General features: G+C 53.8%; 1 protein-coding gene and 1 long non-coding RNA gene across 3 annotated transcripts in view; one reads left to right on the top strand and one right to left on the bottom strand.

Moving 5' to 3' along the window:
• IQSEC1 (IQ motif and Sec7 domain ArfGEF 1) overlaps window positions 1-18,481 on the top strand; it is a 129,204-nt gene that overhangs the window by 9,043 nt on the left and 101,680 nt on the right. The window lies entirely within an intron of this gene.
• Window positions 12,002-18,407, bottom strand: LOC124238839 (uncharacterized). Its single transcript, XR_006888414.1, has 3 exons — window positions 17,428-18,407; window positions 15,017-15,112; window positions 12,002-14,120 (listed from the first exon to the last, which is right to left on the bottom strand). It is a non-coding gene; the product is annotated as an uncharacterized LOC124238839 (long non-coding RNA).

Raw genomic sequence — 18,481 nt, 5'->3', positions numbered from 1 at the left:
GCCTTCCCCAAGCCCAACTCGTGTGAGCACAAAAGGAGATAGTTTCATGGTCACCAAATAAGTTCCAGTTGGTGGCTCTCTCCTCCTGCCCCTTCCCTTGCCGCACCTTGAAGAGCCCATGTCCATGGAAGCATGAGAGTCTTCCTTAGGCCTGGACACTTTCCCGATGACCCTTTCTCCTGGGGATGGGTCTGTGTAGGGCACCCAGTCCAGGGACCTGACCGGTCCTCGCATCTCCTGGAGGCCTGCCAGCCTCGTCCTAACCGGAGCCCCCTCCCCTGGGCTTGGAGCGAGTAGGGGCTGTGTGGGACCCCTACCCCCACCATCAGAGAGCTGGGGCAGCTCGGCCTGCAAGCCCCCTGCCCAGAAGTGGGCTTACTGCCAAGATGGGAGGACTGGCCAGGCGTGGGCAGAGTGTGTGTGGAGCGCCATGTGGCCCGAGTTGGGGCAGGGGAGGGCAGGTGGGAGGGCCCACACTGTGGCCTCTGCTCTCTGAGTCCTGTATGGGCCGGGCCAGTGTGAGGCGCCCTTTGATCTTCACTGCAAGTCTGTGAGGGAGGGACTGTTAGCCCCATTTGGCAAATGAGCAAACCAATGTCCAGAAATCCAAATTAATGTGACTTCAGCTGCTTCTGGGAAAGAGGTCAGAGGCCTATGTCCAGGCAGAGCAGGGTGTGCGGGCCGTGCCCAGCTGTCAGCTGGGCCTGGAATCCAGGGCCGGGACAGGTTTCTGGGGTGCGGTCAGGCTGCTAGAGTAGGTGGAGAGCCCAGACTTTAGTGTGAATCTGTCAGATCTGTGGCCTCGGGCCTGTCAGGCTACCCGGCCGAGCCACAGTTTGTCAGTGAGGGCCCTTCTAGTTGCAAGTGACAGAAAATCCCAATCAAACAGGCTTATGCAGAAAAGGGGCCTGGTTGGCTCATGGAAGTGAAAAAGTCTAGGCGGTAACTAGCTTCAGGAATGGCTGGATCCAGGGATTTAATTAATGTAATGGGCTTGGACTTTTCGACTCTCCCCTCTGCTTTCCTCCCTACCAGCTTCACTTTGAGGCAGGCTGTATCCATGTGCGGTCCCTGGCTCTGTGGCTGGCATGGATGGAGTGCTCCTTAACCCTGGGACAGGTCAGCTGCAGGGACCAGGCTGCAGTGAACAACACACTGTTTCTGTCTTGGGGAGGTTGACAGTGCCCTAGGGGAGATGGGACAAGAAAAGAGGAAGTTGCCCCACAGGGCCCTCAGGGCTGACACAGGGGTGGGCTCCAAGGCCTGTGAAACCCAGAGGAGGAACATCAGAGTTCAAATCTGGGCGAGTTCCCCAAAGGCTTCCTGGAAGAGGTGGCAGCTGAGCTGGATTTTGAGGGCAAAGCAGGAGCTGACCTGGGGAATGAGAGGTGAGGGAGCGGGAGCCCTTGGGGCCCGCCTGGGGCTCGGGCTGTCCAGGATCCGCACACAGTGGGGCTGGCCTGGCTGTGGAGTTCCAGGTGGGGCTCAGAGGTCAGGATGGGTGCCTGTGCAGGGCAAGGGGGCCACTGGGCCTGTGCGTGGGTGAAAAATGGCCTGGCCTCAAGGCTGTGAGGACAGGAAAGAATGAGCAGTTAGTAAGCACCTACTGTGTGCCCATAACTTTGCATCTGTTGCCTCATTCCAGCCACACAACAGCCCCTGGAGGGTCTTCATCTCCAGGTTACAGAGGATGAAACAGGTGCCAGAACAGTGCCTTTTCTAAAGGAGTCAATCAAACACATTACCCTGCAGACTCAGAATTTGGGACGCACCCATTGGCCAGGCTCAGTGGCGTCTGATCTGCCATCAAGATGCCTCCCATGGCAGGGACATATGGGGAAGTTGACACGTTCAAAACACTTGTGTATTGAAACACCTTCCCAGCAGACTAACCGCCACACCTCTGGTCGCAGCGGCAGCCGGAAGCAAGCACTGCATCTGAAACCCACGCCTGTAAAACAAGGGGACCGGCATTGGTGGGAACTGCGAGGCCAAAGACCCCGTGCCGAAGCGGGTGTGGACAGCCACCTGCTCATGAGCAACCGCAGAAGCCAGCTGGTCCTGAGCTGTAAGCAGCACAGTTTTAAACCACTTCTGAGCTGCCTCCAAACAGTGTTCATGCACAGCTGAGATCGGCCAAGGGGAAGGACGTGGTGGGACCAGGAAGATGGGGACCAGATCTCAGCTCCCCACTTGGTTGCTGTAACCCCTTGGGCAGCCCCTACCTCTCTGCGCCTCAGTTTCCTCATCTGTAAAGCGGGGATTGTATTTCACAGGGCGAGGATTAAATACCATTATGTGTGGGCATGCCCATGTGCAATGACATGGCCATGGCTTAATAAATATCAGTGATTATTATCGCCAAGTAAAAGAAATGTCCTCAGTTTGAATAGAACTTTTTTTTTTTTGAGGAAGATTAGCCCTGAGCTAACACCTGCTGCCAATCCTTCTCTTTTTGCTGAGGAAGACTGGCCCTGAGTTAACATCCGTGCCTGTCTTCCTCTGCTTTATATGTGGGACGTCTACCACAGCATGGCTTTGCCAAGCGGTGCCATGTCCACACCCAGGATCTGAACCGGTGAACCCTGGGCAGCCCCAGCGGAAGGTGTGCACTTAAGAGCTGCGCCACCAGGCCAGCCCCTGAATAGAACATTTTAAAAAATTATCATTTTCGAAAACATGGAATTGAATGGTTCGTCCTTGGGAAATTGTCTGGTCCAGACTATCAGCCCCCTGAGGACAGGTCCTGGGTCATTCAGCCTCTGCCCGTTAGGCCCAGAGTTCAGGAAATGCACTTGATGAGTTAAAACCAAATTTTGAACTTGTCAAATCCCACGTCAATCCAAGGTGTTCATTTCTTAAATGATACAGTGAGACAGAGTTTTTTGAAGAGGAAAATGAAAAAACTGTTGAACTATACCCTAGGATATAATTAGAGAGTGGTGGGAGGCCAGAGGCAGACGCCGCTGGCTGTTCCGAGGGATGGAGGGCTGTTTAGGGAGATTTCTGGGGGAGGTGCCGTCGGAGCCGGGTCTGGAGTGTGAGCAGGAAGTGGCCAAGTGGAGAGAGTGGAGAAGACGTGGAGGGGAACCTTCAGGTTGAGTCCCTGTGGTGTGTTTGGGGAACAGCCATCAACCTTGGGTGGCCTGGCGCCTGGGAGGGATGAGCCGGAGCTGAGACCAAAAAGGAAGGCAAGTGGGGCCTGGAGTCTAGGGTCCCAGCCTCCTGCTCTGGGCACAGAGGAGCCATCTGAGGTTTTGAGCAGGGAGGTTGTATTAACCGGTACTCTCTTGGTTGAAGTGATAAAAACAAACAAAAAACCCAGACTGTCTTGAGCCAAAAGCTGAATTTATTGTCTTCGATTTCTAAGACAGACAGGGCTTCAGGTACAGTGTGATTCAGGGACTCAAACTGTGTCTCCAGACACCAGTGTCTTTTTCTCTTCTTTCGTCTCTCATGACTTTGTTCCCAGGAGGCCTCTCTTCTCATGATGGCCTCGGCAGCTCCAGGCTTACAATAGTGTTATAGCTAATAACCCCAGCGGAAACAGTTCCTACAGAATTCCCAGAGCAGACACTGGTCTAGCTTGGGTCACATGCCCATCCCTGGACCGACCCCTTTGGCAGGGGCGGAGTCCTCTGGAGTTCGGGAGAGTTAGCTGACACAATTAGATGCCCTGGGAGTGAGGGAGGAGCACTCACCAAAGAAAGCTAGAGTGCCGTCCCGAGGCGAGTGGGAGGCTGGGCTGGCAAGACACGCGAATCACCACTGTGATCTGGCGCGGCCCGCCAGGCGCTGCACTAAGTGACAGGACGCGCCATCCCCTTCTGTCGGCCCCATGAGGGAGGGTCTCTCACGACCCCTCTTCTGCAGATGAGAAGACCGAGGCTCAGGGAGAGACAGTCACTTGCCAGTTAGCAAATGACCTCAGGCGACATCTGCTGGACCCCAAATCCCAGGCTCTTAGCCACCTGCTGCGCCGCCTGGCAGGAGTCCCCCCTGAGTCAGAAGAGGCTGCCGCGGGAGCCTGGATGGAGCACGGACGGGCGGGGAGCCGGAGGCAGAGGGGCAGGAGGCTGGTGTGTATGTCCACAGACAGACGTGTACATGCCTAGTAGTTATTTTGCACGCTGGTTTCTGCCTGGGCTGGTCTCAGCAGGAGGATCAGGGGCTGAGGCTCCTGGGCCTGGAGGCTGGGCTGGGCTCGGGCTGTGGGCACAGGGGCATTTCCTGGGGAGCTTCCGGAGGAAGCAGTCAAAGGGGGGTCACCACCCACCTGGCTCACGGCCAGGGTGAGGAGCGGGCGCGATGGGGAAACAGCCACTCCTCACTTCCCTTTTCAGCCCTAAGACTTCCCAGACAAGAGTCCCCCTCCCTGATGATGTCATACCATGTCAGAGGTCATCCTGCCCACACCCTCGTTGCACAAAGGGGAAACAGAGGCAGTGGGGTGTGGCACGCCTTAACCTTGCCATCATCACGTGGGGAAGTCTGGCGGCCTGAGCACGAGTCCTGGGTGGGCTGCTGCCTTGCCTAGGCCTGGGGCGCATCACATGGATGCTCTGGGCCTGGCTTTTGCTCTGCAAAATGGACCTATAATCCCCTCGCAGAGCGGGCAAATGAAAACCCTGGGAGAGCACCTGGCCCCCTGCCTGGCACCTTGCAGGTGTCACTAAATGTTGTCTGTGACGATTCCTTTGTAAGGTGAACTCTCAGAGGGATGAACGGCTATAGATCCTAAGAAAGTTGGGCTTGATGACCCAGCTGTCTTGTGTACAAGCTGTGTGGCCTTGGGCAAGTCATTTCACTTCTCTGGGCCTCAGTTGCCTTATCTGGGAAATGGCTTACTAAGCACCACCTCAGGTCGCTGAGAGGCTTAGGGAATGCCCACCCCATGGGATGTCATTTTCTGGTGAGTCTCCTTCCCACCGGGCAGTTGGACACCCCTTTCCCCCCACGGTTTCCCTTCCTGCCCTGGGAGTAGGTCAAGTGAGTTGTTCTACTAATAAATCACTCAGCTAATATCTACTGAGCACCTACTGTATGCCAGGTGCTACTCAAAACAGTCAGGAAGTCAGACAGGATACCCTCCCCCTGGGACTGACGTTAAGGGGCTGGGGGACAGAAGATGAGTCAGCTACGGTGGGACCAGACGGTGCTATGAGGAGGAGAAGGCAGGTGGCTGGGGGATGACTTGGTGGACGCCACTTCAGCCAGGCCGTCAGCAGGAGCCTCTCTGAGGAGGGGACCAGTGGACAGGAGGTGGCCAGCAAAGATGCGGGATGGGCTTGGTGGCAGAGGGCAGAGCAGGTGGACAGCTGCCCAGGAACTGGGGCTCCAAGGAGAGAGGGCAGGGGCCTTCCGGCACCCCCTCTCAGGGGAGGGCATCTGGATAGGCTGGACCCACCTCCACCGGGCGTGAGGGCTGGGCTCCATGCTAGGGGATGTCCCACCTCGTTCGTTAAGCATTTGCTGAAGGCAGGGCCAGCTGAGGCCCACCTCTGAGTGGCGATGGGGGAGGGGCAGTGTCCAGCAGCCTGGTGGTCACGGCCACCTGTCCTGCTTGGCCGTGGAGCCCAGACTGAGGGTGGGGGTGATGGTGGTGGAGGGGCGCCACAGGGAGAAGCGGCCTCAGGCCCAAACTTCAGAACCACCGAGAACCACATAAGTAACCACATTTTCTCTTTGCACATAGACACAACCCCAGCTCTGCCCCGACTCCGTGTGCCCAGGGCAGGCCACTGCCCCTCCCTGGGGCTCCAGCCTCCTCTGGAGACACAGTGACACCCGTAATAATAACAGCTGGTGGTGGTGGTGCGTCTGTGTGTGCTGGGCACTGTCAGCCCTTCAGATAGACCATGTCGTCCTCTGGGGTCTCGTGTTGTCACAGGGGCTTTTCAGTGCGGGGGTCTGCTGGGCAGGGCTGAGACCCGTATGCAAAGACTTTGTAACTGGATTCTAGGATGACTTTGTGCAGGAAATGCAGTCTCTTTCTGTCCAAAAAAATCTGGTGCCTACATCCTGAAGATGTTTGTCCCTAAAAGTGTCCTGCCTCGTCGTGAGTCCTGTCAGTGCCGGCTCGTTCCTGGCTGTAAAAAGCAGACACGGGTGGTGGCTCTCTGAAATCCCCTCACCGAAGGGGAGACACATGTGCTACCCCAGAGCCAGTCAGATTTTCTGCGGCACTCATAACTTTATGGATGAAGAAACTGAGCTTCAGGTCAGGTCCCTTGGCCAAGCTTATTCAGTGTTGTCAGAGGTGGAATGTGAACCCAGGCTGGGGGCACGTGGAGCCCACAGGAGCTCCATGCCAGGCACTGCTGCTCTGTCCATCTCAGGCGAGGTCAGACGGAGGGACAGCGGCTCCTGGCCCACTGGAGAGGCTGGATGGACTTACACAAGCACGGTGTCACCGCCCTCTGACTGGCTTCCCTGCAGTACAGAAAGTCAGAGTGGGAAGGCCTTTCAGAAACCCTCCAGCTGTTCTCCCACAGGCCCAGGGATTCTGTGAGTTTAGCCAGGGAGGGGAGTCAAGAGGGGTACCGATGACAAGCTGAATGTGCTGGGGCTCCTGACCAAAGGCGACAGGGTAAGAGGTGGGGCCCCAGAAACAGGGAGAGACATCTACGCTCAGCCCCAAGCTTCAAACAGCCAGGACCTACGTCACAATCCTCTTTTCCTCTGCAAGCGCAGCTACCCCAGAGAAGCAGGCCACAGAGAGCCCCTCAGGACTGCATCCTGGAACCCCGACACCCTCCTCCGTGATGCAGCAGCACAGACTAGCGGGACAGCTGGGGGGCCTGAGGAGGCTTCCAGTGGCAGCAGTAATGACAGGCCACTCTGTGAGTGCCGAACACGTGTCACGCTGTACCGTGTGCACCAGAACCGTCCCAGCTCCCGCCTCATTTACCACTCACGGCAGTCCCATCGAGTAGGAACAGGTGCCCTGTTTTGCAGATGGGGAAACCGAGGCAAGTCAAGTGACTTGTCCATGGTCCTTGCCAGGCGGAAAGTGGCAGCATCAGAATTGGGACCCAGAATTGGGCTTTCCTTTGGCATTTGGAGGGTTGACTGTGGTGGGGGAGGGGGTAGGTGGGGAGAGGCTCGCAGGCTCCCTACCCCCAAGGAGGCTGAGCCTGGCATCTGCCCTCCTCTCAGATGGCAGCTGCCCCCAGCGGGTGGCCCCACCACCCCATCACCTGGGTGACTGAAATGGCCATTGAGCCCGCTACGGTAGAAGGGCCCCCCTCATGCACCTGGATGCTGTGTGTCAACTGAAAGCGGGGTCCTTTGCTGACAGCTCCACAACCCTCTGCCAGGGGTCTGCGTCCCCACCCTCACCGCATGAAGATGCATGGTCCCAGTCCCCAATGTGGCAGCCTCCTCCTGGCCTCTCCTCGTGACCACGGCTGGGAGTTGGAGGCCTGTCTGCCACCCATGGCAAGACCCCCAAGGGCTTTGTAACCCGTACTGTCAATGTACCAGGAGAGCCGGGCCAGAGGGGCCGCCCACCTAGAAACCCTCTGACCCTGGCTCGCCCAGCCCCACCTGGCACCCGTCAGACCCTGGCTCAGAGAGCAGACCTCAGGGGTCTCCCAGGGGCTGCTCCCCCAACACACTCAGTCTCTGTTCTGTTTAAAGGGGCAGGTGAGTTCCCCTGGGGGCTGTGGAGATGGCTTGTATGTCCCATGTTACCTCCAAGGATCCAAGGAATGTTTCAGAGCCGTGGGTCTGCTTCCTGCGACCCTGAGCTGGGCTGTGAGCTATGATACCCCAGGCAGTCTCTCTCATGATGAATGTGGCATGTGTGTTTCAGTTAGTATTTTCTGTGAACAAATACCCAAAATGTAGGGCTTACAACAGCATTCCTTTCTTACTGTGCCTGATGTTGTGGGTTGGGAAGTTGGGACAGTTCCGGTGGTCTTCCGAGGCTCACGGGTTCACTGCGGTCAGCTGGAGGATCAGTGACCTGGAGGGTCCAAGATGGCCTCACTCACAGGGCTGCAGTTGGTGCCAGGGCACCTCAGTTCCCCTCCTCGTGGCCCCTTGCCCAAAGGGCAGACCGCCTTCTTTATATGGTGGTCCCCTCGGATCCCCTCCATGCAGCCCCCCAGTGGACAGGCCAGCTTCAGTCCTGGTGATCCCCTTGGATCCCCTCCATGCAGCCCCCAGTGGACAGGCCGCTTCCGTCCACGGCAGTCTGAGGGCCGCGTTCTAAGAGGATGAAGCTGGAGCTGCAAGACGTCCTGAGGGCCAGTCCCCAAACTGGCTCAGCTGTCATGTCTGCTGCATTCTATTGTGCAAAGAAAGTCGCGTGGCCAAGGGAGGAATGGACCCCACCTGTGGATGGGCGGAGGAGGGGACAAGTCCCATGGAGGAGGGGCCTGGGCACCAGGATGGGGGGAGTTTGTGGCTATATTTTGCAATCACAGTGCGTATCATTGGGATTTTGCTGGGTTCTTATCTTACAAAGGTTGGGGCGAGGGGAACAAGTTCTAAAGTCATTGTATATGAAGGAAAAACTACCCTGGTAAGATGGCCCTTGAAGACCCCTTCAGTTGCCCGTGAGTGCAGAGTCCCTGGGTTGTGTACCCCACCTTGCAGGGAGCTCTGTGTCCACGGACGAGCGCGAGTCCCTGAGCCAGACCAGGTGAGGGAGCCAGGCTGGCCCAGGCCCTGCAGCGTCTGTGGATGCTGGGAATGGGTGGGGTCTCAGCTGGCGGCTCACCTTCCAAGTGGGCTCCATTCTGTGTCACTGTTAAGCACCATAGTTGTGCCCAGGACAGAAGCCATGAGCCACAGGTGGCTATTTAAGTTTTAACTAATTAAAATCAAATAAATTTTTAAAAAACTCAGCTCCCCATTCTCACTAGTGACATTCTGAGTGCTCAGGGGCCACAGAGCTAAGAAGCGGAGAGCCAGGAGTCAGCCGGCTGGAGCCCAGCTCAGCCCCTTCGTCCAGCTGCCCTCCTAGCCACCCACCTTCCTGGTCACCCCGGCCCTGCCCTGGCCGCCGGAGACTCAGAAGTAACTGCCTCACCCCACGTGCTGCCCTCGAGGGGCTCCAGGTCTGCTGAGGGCAGGTGGGCTGGTAACACGCAGTACGTGCTGGGCACCCTTCCTGCTGGGCCTGACTGTGACCACCCTGACCTCAGGGCAGCCAGAGCCTGAGAGATGAGCTGAGGGGGAGCCCTTGGAGCAAGCCGCGTCCCTCCCCACCAGGAAGCAAGGGGCTCCTCGCGCACTGCCCGCGCTTTTCCAGTAAAGGGAGGATGGCTTTTCATCATCAAAACTTGTGAGAAGCCTCCCTCCCCGCCCTCGCACACAGCCCCAGACAGGAGGGTTAGTGTGCACGACTGAAAAACTGCAATAAGCCACTAAGAGCCATTTTGGATGAATTTGAAGTCTATGAATTTTATTCATCGCAGCAGCATCTGTTTTGGTTTGAAAGATGTTGATGTGTGAAACAGTATTTTTTTGGTTTACCAGCCATGTTGGGTGTGCATATGGGATGCAAGATCCCCTAAAATAATTCAGGAGCTCCCCACTTGGGAATCCCCGAAACCTCCAGGAGCAGGTCTCTCTGAGCAGTGCCCAGGGCGGTAGCCACCTCCTGCTGTTCCTGGGGCCCGAACTTTGGTTAGCCCCACGCTGGTTTTGTGGTGGGAGCGGAGTGAGGTCCCCTCTTGACATCCCTTCTCCCCATCCCTTCACACTCAGCCTGCAGCCGCCCTCCGCAGCTCCTGCTCTTGCTGGTTCTGTCCTGAGCTCTGCTGGTCTGCGATGGCCCCACAGGTTTGCTCACTCCCTCTAGGCTGTGGGCCCCAGTGTTCAACAGCTGTGACGCTCTTTGCTGCCTGGGGACAGACTCCGCCTTCCTTATAATCCAAGGGAACAGGGATGATTCAGACACCATCCGTGCCCTCCAGGGCTCTGTATCTAGTGGGAGGCTGAGGGGTCGCCACATCCTCTTCCCCCTCCTGCAGGACCCTCCCCGCACCCCACCTGCTCATCAACATCCGTCATCAGCACCCCACGAGGGCAGGGATCTGTGTGTGTGTGGCTGACCTCTTGCACATCATAGGTACTCGGCAGTATTTATTGCATGAATGAACGAATGAATGCCTGCAAGCTGTGGGGCACGCAGGCACCTGTCCCAGCTCTGCCCTCTGGCTTCTGGCTGTGTCTTCTCTTTGGGGGTCCCACAGACATGTGATGAGCAGGGGCCCCCCGTGGCAGCTGTGTTCACAACTAGATCAGTGCGTTTTCTCCTTTGGGCATCCATGGATTTATTCTCAGGGGTCTTCAAGTTCCACACAATAACTTTTTCGTGTAGATTCTTTATAAGTTGTAAGAGTTAGTTTGAAATAATTTCAATCTTAAAGCAGACTTGCAAGAATAATACAAAACAAGTTTCTCCCATGTACCCTTCACCCAAATTCACCACTAGTAACATTTTGCGAAATTTTACTCACAAAAACATTTATTTCTCCCAGAACTATTTGAGAAGTCGTTGCAAACACGCAATATGACTTCTACTCCTGAATAATACCTCAGCATATATTTCCTGAGAGCAAGGATATTCTCTTCTATAACCATGGTCCAGAAGCCAAACTCGGGAAATTTACCATTGACAGGATGCTTAGCATCTAATATACGATTTATAGTCTCACTTCACCAGTTGTCCCAGTAATGTCCTTTATATCAAGTTTGTACCCCAATCTAGGATCTGCCATTGCATTTAGTCATCATGTGTTTTCCTGAAGCTTTATCAAGGTATAATTTACATACCATAAAATTCACTCATTTTAAGTGTACAATTTCACAATTATTAGTAAATTTACAGAGTTGTATAACCATCACAATTTTATTTCAAATCATTTCCATCTCCCTGAAAAGAAACCTTATGTCTATTTTCTGTCACTCTCTTGTCCCACCCCTGGCCCCAGCAACCACTCATCTACTTTCTATGGCCATAGATTTGCCTTTCTGAGCATTTCACGTAAGTGGCATCACTCGGCACAAGGTTGTCAGGGTTCACCCATGTTGTAGAATGTGTCAGTACATCATTCCTTTTTACTGCCGAATAATAGTCCATTGTGTGGCTGTGCCACGTTTAGTTTATCTGTTGTGTCCAACTGACAGACATTTGAGTTGTTTCCACTTTTTGGCTGCTATGAATAATACTGCTATGAATATTCGCATACAAGTTTTTATGTGGTCTATATTTTCATTTCTCTTGAGTAGATACCTGGGAGTGGAATTGCAGGGTCTTATAGTAACTCTGTGTTAAACTTTTTAAGAAACACCCAACTGTTTTCCAAAGTGACTGCATTGTTTTTCATTTCCACCGGAAACGGAAACGAATGAGGGTTCTGATTTCCCCGCATTCTCACCAACACTTGCTATTGTCTTTTTAATTCAGGCCATCCTAATGGACGTGAAATGGTATCTTACTGTGGTTTTGACTTGCATTTCCCGGATGGCTAATGATGTTGAGCATCTTTTCATGTGTTTATTGGCCATTCATATATCTCCTTTGGTGAAAGGTCTATTCAAAGCTTTTACCCATTTTAAAATTGTATTGTTTTCTTATTATTGACTCATAAGACTTCTTTTGTATTCTAAGTACAAGTCTCTTTTTGGTTATATGATTTGCAAATATTTTCTCCCAGTCTGTGGCTTATATTTTCACTTTCTTGATGGTGTCTCTTGAGGTGCAGAAGTTTTGAATTTTGACAAAATCCAATTTATCAATTTTTTCTTTTATTGCTTATGTGTTTGGTGTCAAGAAATCATTATATCTAAGAAAAGTATCTCAGTTTTTTTTTTTTTTTTTTGGTGAGGAAGATTGACCCTGAGCTAACATCTGTTGCCAATCTTCCTCTTTTTGCTTGAGGAAGATTGTCCCAGAGCCAACATCTGTGCCAGTCTCCCTCTGTTTTGTATGTGGGATGCCACCACAGCATGGGTCTGCACTCGGGATCCAAACCAGCAAACCCTGGGCTGCTGAAGTGGTGCACATGAACTTAACCGCTACGCCACTGGGCTGGCCCCTAATATGCTTTTATATCTAAGAAATCATTTTATGTCTAAGAAATCATTACCGAACCCAAGATCACAAAGATTTACTCCTGTGTTTTCTTCTAAGAATTTTATAGTTTTAACTCTTACATTTAGAGCTTTGATCATTTTAAGTTAATTTTTATGTACGATGGGAAGGGTCCAGATGCAGCCTTTTGCATGTGGATAGCTGGTTGTCCCAGTGCTATTTGTTGAAGAAACTATTCTTTCCAATGAACTGTCTTGGCACCTTTATCAAAAATCAATTGACCACGATACAATAATCTTTTAAATGTTATTTTCGTGACCATGACAGCCCTCCCCCATCTTAATGAAAGCGTGTTCCAGATCACTGGGGTGACCCTCTGGAGCAGCTCTGCCACCTGAAGTCTGCGGCTGCCTTTCCTGTCGTTTCTACGAGCACGCAGCCCCTGAGGGACCCTCCCGTGTGGCGGCATTTTATGCTGGGTGCAGCGTTTGTTAAAGTGGGGTCTGGTGAACCCTACAAACTGTACTCTCAGGGATCCACCAGTTCTTAAGTCTGAGAAACCCTTAATATGGAGCCACTTCTCAGATGGGAAAGTAGAGGCCCAAACAGGGAAAGTTCCATGTCCAAAGTCATGCATCTGCGAGTGCCCACAGGCCAGCAGAGGCAGCGTGGGGCACAAGAGCCACTTGGAAGTCACCCACCTCCCTCCTACCTATAAAGTGGAGGGGGCCCCACCCATCTCAGAGAATTGCAAGGAATAGAGAGAGTGTGGGCAAAGAGCCCAGCACAGTGCCTGGCTGACACAGAGTGGGTGCCGACTAGTGGAGGTTCCTTACAGGCCTGTATGGTCCCCTCCACAGCAGCAGAGCAGCCCCGAGGGCCAGCGCCAGGCTCCAGCCTGCCCTCTGCCTCAGGCACCACCCATCCCCGTGTTTGTCCATCCAGTGGGTGCAGCTCTGTAGCAGGCCCTGTGCTGATGCTGGCAGAGCAGAGGGGACGCCACCCCTGCCCTCAGGATCTTCAAGCAGGTGAGCAGTCCCAGTAGCTGGCCGTTACAGAACAGCATGGCAGTTGCTATTTCTATTGTAATAGCTAACATGCACTGACTTTCTGCCACATGCCTGGCCCTGTTCTAGGCACTGTCTCAGCATGTACAGGGCACGGTGGGAGCCAAGATGTCTGGAGGAAGTGACATTTTTGCAGCTGGGTATAAAGGATGGGTTTGGACTTCAGCTAACAAAGAGACATAAGCATTCTAGGAATTTTTTGCCAATTTGATGGGTAAAAATGATATCTCATCATTATGGTTTGTGTTTCTTTATAAGTCAGGTTGTATATCTTTCTGTATGTTTATAGGCCATTTGTATTTTTTCTCTCAACTACCTAGTTAAATCAACTGGATATTTTTCTTTTGAGTTGTTTATGGTTTTTTCTTACTGATTTGTAAGAACTCTTTATCTACTGAGGAAACCAAGGAAATAATGTGTGCAAATACTCAGTGACGTAAAATAACACAGTGTGCTCCAAAGGCATTAAGTATTGCACAGCTTGACTTTGGAAAAGGCAGGTGAAGATGGCGCCAGGCAGGGAGGCAGAAACCAGTTTTGTGCTAGCCTGGGGAGCCCCGCCTCCATCCCACAGGCCATGGGAGCCATAGAAGGGTTCTGAGCAGGATGTGACTGAATCTCTATTTTGAAAATTGCTTTAAATAAAAGACAGTAAATGATGGAGGGGGGTCTAGAAGGGTAAATCGAGGCCAGAACTTTGTTCAGCTGGAGTGTCTACTTTGTTTGGTGGGTAGTGGGGAGCCACTGAAGGTTCCTGGTGATGACTGGGAGTGAACTGAAGAGACAGTGGCAGGGAGAGCTGCTCTGCCGGCGGCTGTGGAGGGGGAGGGTGCAGGATTGAGGCCAGGGCGGACCTCTGGGTGTGGGGGTTCTGTTTCCCAGCATGAGGCTTTGCCCCCACTGTCATCTCAGCTCCATGTGGTGCCCAGTGCTGTGTCATCTGTCCTGGCTTCGCAGGATGACCTCCGACCCAGACAGAGGGGACCCTTGCCAGGAGTAACCTGGAGAGGAAATATGAACCAAGAGTGTCTGGGCAGGGCACTGCGAATTGGAGAAGGAAAAAGGACCAGCCCATTGGCAAGTGGGAGGGATCTTAGAAGTCTGCAAGCCAACGTCCCCAAGGCAGCTGACCTCTGGCCTCTGCTCCCACAAGCCCAGGAGCGGAGCCCCCACCTCCCCAGCAGCCATTCTGGATCTGGTTGGCTCTTCCAGGGAAAAGGATCTCAGGCTGTTATGGCATCAGAGCCGCAGGGAGCCTTGGCCCTCGTCTTAATTCACGCTGCCTGTCTACTAGATAGAAGAGACTCGGAAGGGAGATGATCCTCCCCAAGGTCACACAGGGATTAGCCCAGCTCACATCAGAGCAGGCCCTGGAAACCAGGCTTCCCAACTCCCCATCCAGTTTCAGAAAGGATTTTTTTTTTTTTTTTTTTTTTGGTGAGGAAGATTGGCCCTGAGCTAACATCTGTGCCAGTCTTCCTCTATTTTGTATGTGGGATGCCACCATAGCATGGCTTGATGAGCAGTGCATAGGTCGGCACCCAGGATCTGAACCCGAAAACCCCAGGCCTCCAAAGTGGAGTGTGCGAACTTAACCACTACACCACCGGGCTGGCCCCAGAAAGGATTATTTTTTAAACATAATTTTTAAAAACTGGTAGTACATGCATATAGCACAAAAAAATATTTAACCGTGACATGTCAGTGGAAAGTGGTCTCTTTCCCAGCCTGGCCTCCAGCACTTCATGCATTCCCCAGGACCCCGCTGTTCCCGTTTCTAGAGCATCTTCGTCAAAGACACTATCTGCACGTCCCAGCATGCATGCTGTACCCCGCTTTTTCACCTAAAAAGCAGCACACCACACACCCTGGGCTGCCCCTTGCTTTTCCCACTTACCGAACATCTGAGAGACAGTGCCTCATCAGTCCGGAAGCCACGTTCTTTGTGATGGCCGCACAGGCTCCCTTCATAAGGATGCATCACAATGATAGTCTGTTGAGTAAGTCCCTTGTCAGCGCACTTTTAGGTAATAAGAATATTTCAGTACTTTTTATTCACTTGAAAAACAGTTAATTTTTTAAATACAAGTTAGCAGTTACTTAATTTTTTTTAATGTGTGTAAAGAAGAAGATTTAATTGGCCCATGAGCCTGTGCCTATGCCCAGATAGCTAACCCCTGGTGGCTTTTAAAAAATCAACAAATCCTCAGAAAAGCATGAAATAAAAAGTAAAAGCTCCTCACACACCCATTCCACACGCCCCACCATCCTCCCAAAAGGCAGCCGCCAATAGGAGTTTGTTTTGGTATGTGTGCATCCTTTGGGGGAAAAAATTAGGAAGTCCCACATATGTATGACCTTATGGCTGCGTCTCCGTGCGCCTCTCCTCCCCTGTTGCTGGACGGCGGAGGAGAGGCTCTTCCCTACTCTTACACGGAATCTGCTGTCCTTCTATATTAGCATGCTGGATACTTCTGACAGATCACCCTCGAAAAAAGGTGGTGCCGTCTGGCACTTCCGCCAACGGTGTTCTTGGGTGCGCTCAATTCCTCTCACCTTCAACAGAGAAGGTATTATCAACCTTGTTCGTTTTTGCCAACTTGGTAGATGAAAACAGTGGCGAGCATGTTATGTTTTGATTTGTATTTCTTTAATATGCACTTAATTACAAGTGAGACGAAACCTCTTTCCATGAGCTGCTTGTTCAGATCCTTTGCTCTTTTTCTAATTGGTTAGTCATCTTTTTCCTATCGATTTGAAAGAGCTCTTTATGTATCAGGGAAATTAGCTTTCATCTCATTTTCCTCAATTAACTTCTGGCATATGTGCTGCAGATATTTTTTTGTTTACCATTTGTCTTTTTTTTTTTTTTTTTTTTACTGTGTGGTTTTTTTTTCACTCTACTCAGAAGTTTTAATCTTTATACTTAAATTTATCAATATTTTCCTTCATGGCTTCTGGGACTATTTACCCGAGGCATTTTACGCAGCCTGTCTACACATCACAGCTGATCCTACAGCAGCCTTTGAAGGGAGGCAGGGTGGGGAGCTGTGTGTCGGTTCCCTTTTACAGGTGAATTCAAATGAGGCTCAGAAAGGTGGTGGGACTTGCCCAGCAGAACAGATTCTAAACCCTTTGTTCTCACTTCCCTCACCTGCCTTCCAACCAGCCAAGTCACTCACTCCTGGCACTGATGACAAAAGGATGTGGTTTCTCTAGCAGAGAATTTTTAATTATTAAAACTAAAAGCATCTTTTCTTCCTTTAAGTGCTCTTTTTAAAAATATTTTTCAGGGGCCAGCCCAGTGGCGCAGGGGTTAAGTTCGCATGTTCTGCTCCGGCGGCCCGGGGTGTGCCAGTTCGGATCCCGGGTGTGCACCTACGCACTGCTCATCAAGCCGTGCTGTGGCAGGCGTCCCATGTATAAAGTAGAGGAAGATGGGCACGGATGTTAGCTCAGGGCTAATCATCCTCCAAAAAAAATCTTTGAAATTAAAAAATTAACTCCTAGTTCTCAAAAACAAAATTTCCAACATATAAAGAGTGACAGGGGGTTTGGGGGGGGCTCATGCCTGGCCCCAAAAGCCCACCCCCCCAGGTGACCACTGTCCTGTTTGCTGTGAGCACCAATGAGGCGCCATGGCTCACTCTTGCCATGAGGTGAGGAGGACCCACCAGGAGCTGGACCATTCCTCTTCATCTCTGCTTGTCACCAGTGCCTTGTATATGCTAGGAACACCTTAGGTGCTCAATAATTGCTTCAAGACAGAAGACTGAGGTGGTCGGGCACTCCACTTAGACACTGCAGCCTCACGGGCCTGTACTCAAATCCCAGCCGGGCCACTTCGCAACTGTGTGAGCGTGGGCAGGTGACTTACTGCCTTCTGCTGCAGTGCCCTTGTCTGTAAAACTGGGATAATAGTTTCTACCTCAAGTAAATGAAGTAAGATTCATAAAGTGCTGAACGAAATGTCTGCCTCTCCCCTCTGATATCTGCCGGTTCCTTCCTGGATCCGGTGCCCACTCCCACCTGGCCCCAGTGTCCAGGCTCAGCAGATAGCAGAGCTGAAAATCAAGCTCCCTCCCTCCCAAAAGCCCAGAGAGGGGAAGTGCCTTGCCCAAGGTCACAGAGCCCATCCGTGGGAGGGCCAGCAGAGACTCCCTTCTGCTGACGCATTACATCACTCACCCAGCTTCCTCTCTGTTGGACCACTGCAGCCGCGTCCCTCTGGCCTCCTGTCTCTCCCCTTCTCGCCACCAGGGGGCGCTTCCTAAACACAGCCCGGACCACGGACGCCCTTGCACCAACCTGGTCGGGGGCTCCATGCTGCCTCCGGAAGGAGGCCGCTTCTGGTTGGTCTGGTGTCCGAGGCCCTCGGCACGCGCCCTCTCTCCTGCACGGCGGGCAGCGCGCATTTCCATCCTTGCTTTTTCCTTAGGCGCCCTCCTCCTGGAGCGCCTCCCCTTCCTGCCCCTGCCAGGCCGGCCTCTCCTGTCTGCGCCACTGCTTCCCCACCGACTGGGTCCCTCTCTGACTGCGCAACCCCCTTCCCCGTAACAGTTGCCAGGCCGCTGTGGCCCATCCCCAGCGTCCAGTGGGTGCTGAGCCAGTGTTTGGTGCGGGATAAGGGGTGCTGCCGGCGGACCGGGATCCTCTTCCCAAAATTGGGAGGAGCGCGTGTCCTGGAGGGGACTCGGGGGGCGTGGTGCCAGAGCGGACGCCAGCGGCCCCGCCGCGCTGTGCGACTGGGCCTCAGTCTTCTCATTTGCGGAGTGGGGAGGCTGGGTAGTGCCCGCCGCGGGTGCGGTTCTCCGTGGGAGGGGCCCAGGGGCCTTGGCGTGAGGCTGCGTTTGCTAGGTGTTTATTTAGGGGTCTTGGGGAGTCTGAGGTTGGACTGCTGGGCCACAGAGCCCCCTTCTCCGCTCCCCGGGCCCAGCGCCGGCAGCGGCCCCGCCGACCCGAGCGCCCTCAACTCGCCCCGGCTCGGTGACGTCGGCGGCTGGGGCGGCACCCGTCCTCCCCGCCCCCCCTCCACTCCCACACACCTCTCGAAGGGGGGAAACTGAGGCCGGGCGCGGAGAGCCCACAGCCAAGGTCACGGCGCGCGGGCGGCGGAGCGGGCAGGAGGGCCGGGCGCGGGGAGGCCGCCCAGACCGAGCACCCTGCTCGGGCTCTGGCTCCCGAGCGCCCCCGGGCCCCCCCGCGCCCCGCCGGCCCGACGCGCTGGGGCCGCGCCCGCGCTCCGCGCCCGCCGCGGGGACGGCGCGCGCTCGACGGCAGCAGGAGCACCAGCGGGGTACGCGGCCGGGCCGCCCGCCCCGCGCCCGGCCCGCCGCCCCCCGGAGCCAGAGCCCGAGCAGGG

The sequence above is a fragment of the Equus quagga genome, chromosome 1 (assembly GCF_021613505.1).
Source record: "Equus quagga isolate Etosha38 chromosome 1, UCLA_HA_Equagga_1.0, whole genome shotgun sequence".
In the NCBI taxonomy this organism is placed as follows: Eukaryota; Metazoa; Chordata; class Mammalia; order Perissodactyla; family Equidae; genus Equus; species Equus quagga.
Note: the sequence above shows the minus strand (reverse complement) of the source record. Positions and strands in the feature narration are given on the sequence as shown.